This window comes from Haliaeetus albicilla, chromosome 13, assembly GCF_947461875.1.
Source record: "Haliaeetus albicilla chromosome 13, bHalAlb1.1, whole genome shotgun sequence".
Taxonomy (NCBI): domain Eukaryota; kingdom Metazoa; phylum Chordata; class Aves; order Accipitriformes; family Accipitridae; genus Haliaeetus; species Haliaeetus albicilla.
This window is the reverse complement of record NC_091495.1, coordinates 33,133,572-33,136,640: the sequence shown is the minus strand read 5'-3', so window position 1 is coordinate 33,136,640 and position 3,069 is coordinate 33,133,572.

Sequence of the window (3,069 nt, the reverse complement as noted above, 5' to 3'; positions counted from 1 at the left end):
ACGGTATGGATGGCCATATGGGCTACAGATTCTTTTATCTGGTGTCACAGCTCCAGAACAATAAACTCAATGTATTTTTACTGCCTCATGCCTATATGAAGCTCTGCCCTAAAAAAACTGGTAGCATCAATGAAATACAAAGTAGGTAAGTGGTCAAGATGCAGAAGGTACCATCACAACTGGTGCTCACTGGCACTGTCAAATGATCACTAAAGAGGCCAGGGGTGTGTGGATAATGCAAAGTGGTAATCACAAACAACGTGCCAGGATGGAGCGCGAAAGCCTGCACCTGTGTGGCTAGCATCACAGCTTTCTGTGCCTAAGTAAAAGATTACAGTATCATGGACTGGGAAGCATGAGCATAAAGTTCACCCCAGCAAAAAAAAGGAAAATTGAAGAATTAAAAGAAACAAACCAAAGAAGGCAAGTCAAAGCCAGTGAGTGACAAAGCTCGTGAGTTTCCCAAGAGAAGTGCATGCAATGATACTTAGGCACTAGCAATGCAAAAAAGCATTCATTTCTTGAAAATCACTTGAAAGCAAACAAATGTTCTTTGACCCATAGTGTGCTGCTGCCAAGGTCTCTGTACAAAATACCCAACTGATTTGCACAAAGGTGAACATTCAGCATTCAGTCTTCCTCTAATTAGACTGTCCCAAACCTGAGCACAAGTCTTGAGTCCTCCAGCTTCAACATCTTTTCCCTCCAAGACACATGCTTTGGTTTCTCATGCCCATGTTAGTTTACGGTCTCTGCCCTTCCTTCCTTCTAAGCTTTGCTCTTTTTCAAATCTTGTAGAAGACGCATCATCTATAGTAGAAAAATCTTTAGCTGTCTCATTCATTCAAAAAAATTACTATCCAAACAGATAGTAATAGTTAAATCAGTATGAGATCCATTGACCTCAAAAAAGTTATAACTCTCATACCAGCTGAAATGCAGTTCTATATTCTGAGACAGTATCAAATACAATTTCCAAATCAACATGGCATTTAACATTTCCTACCTCGGTTCAAATATTTGACCTACTCTGTTGTGGCTTAAAGGGCTGCAGAAGTTCAAATTTATTGTGTTTTTAATGTAGCAATGCCCAAAAGCCTCTACTAGAATCCAGATCCTGTTGTCTTTAGTGCTTTTAAATGTACAAGAAAAGGAAATGGGTCAGGAAAAGCTTACAATCAAATGAGTAGGCACCACCATCAGGCTTGTTCTAATGAGGGAACTGGGAAGCGTACCAACAGTTCATGTTAAGTTTGAAACACCATTCCAGTTGGTAAAATGGAAAGGAGTAGGAAAATCTGCCAACTCTTTTAAGCAATCGTACACGCTTACCCAAAAAGCAGAACTTTACACTCCAACTCAACTTACTGAGTAGAAAACTGCTGTGTAAAAAAAGATAAATTAAAATCTTCCCTCTCCCCAGAATTGTCCATTCAATTTCTTATGAAGAATGCCATATCAAAATAATTGTAGCTGCAAATAGAAAGTCTTACTGGTGTAAAATACAAGGACCTTTTAAAAGGCAAGTATTTAGATGGGAAAGAGACACAGAGGTGAAGGAACTTTGCCTAAGATCTGCCAGCTGCCCCTGGCATGGCCAAGGTACCCACCGATCTGCAGGCCAATACAACAGCAACAAGATCACACTCTCCCTCTTTTTAAAGATGAAGGCTAGAAGGTGCAGACAGTATCAAGAAAATTTTGCACAAAAGGGCAACTCTATTTCAGATGCCTTTTCCTGGATGCTAGTAGCATCAAACACCTCTGTAGCCCATCCTCATCAGGTAATAAAGCAAGTACCTGATTTTCCTATACTCAGTTTTGCATGTCAGTGTAGCTTGACTTATATACAGGGACAACAACAAGACTATTAAGCACGAAAATAATTGAACACAAGGGCAATGAGGAGGAATGATGTAAACTCACCTGACAGAGTGATTTTTCTCTCCTTACAATCCTTACCTCTTGCATGAGATTTATGAGCTTGAGGAAATCATAAACCTAAGGTTGCAAAGAGACAGGCTATTGGAAAGAAGAGGAAGAAGACTTAGTTCTTTATTTTAGCCTTTGCACACAAAGGGTGCAGAAACAATGATCCTATGTGTTATTTTTCATTTTCAAAGGGATTTGCATTATTGCCTTATTCATCCTCATTACCACCCTCAGAGAAAATAATAATGTTGTAATGTGGTTACAACAAAGGCTTTGGACAATTGGTTCCAGCAGTTTCTCCATAACAGTAGATAAAACTACCATCTACTTATTTCTCGTAACAATTTAAAATCACTCTGCCTATGATGAAATATTTTATGCATGTGAGTGTTTGATAGGTTTGGGGTCTGAGCGCTTTGTCCCACAGCCTGCTTAAAGCTGGCTAAGTCATGTCTAAATCGATGAGATATCAGTTCATCAGGTAATTTAAGTATATGCCTAGCTTCAAGTTGTGCACCTGATTCAAACTGGGACCTCTTGAAAGCATTTTTCCATGTCATCTGGAGGCTAGAGAAAATTCAGCAGAAGAATTAGGAAAATTGTAGGAAAGTATTAAGGTATTTCATAGCAGATGAACATTGCTACCTGACTCAGTTGCAGGGATACAGAGGAGTCCTGGGACAAGAGGTGCAGGGATAACATTCACCTCCCTTAACTGTAGATGATGGCAGTGTAAACATGTACACCTCAACTACCCTTCAGGGTCTGTCTGTAGTCAATGGAGAAACAGGCTTTTGTAAGTGCAGCTGTGATCAATCTCATCCTGAGACAGACGGTAGGACAGGGCAAATCAATCATGACCTCTGGGCACCTCTTTCTCTCCCCTTCTTATGAAGGAGGTTATCCCAAAGGCAGGCACTTGCACTGCAGCTGTCTAAGATGAGGTGAGATTAGATGCCCTTCTTCTCCCCAGGAGGAAATTCTTAGGCAAAGGCCTGGAATCACATTTGTATTTTCCTTGAAACAGTTTCAGATCCTACTTTTGCCTCTAGTCATCCATCCTATATAGGATCCATCCCCCTGATCCAATGCTGTTAAAGATCCCCAAACATGAGCCTGGCATTGGCAAAGTGTGCT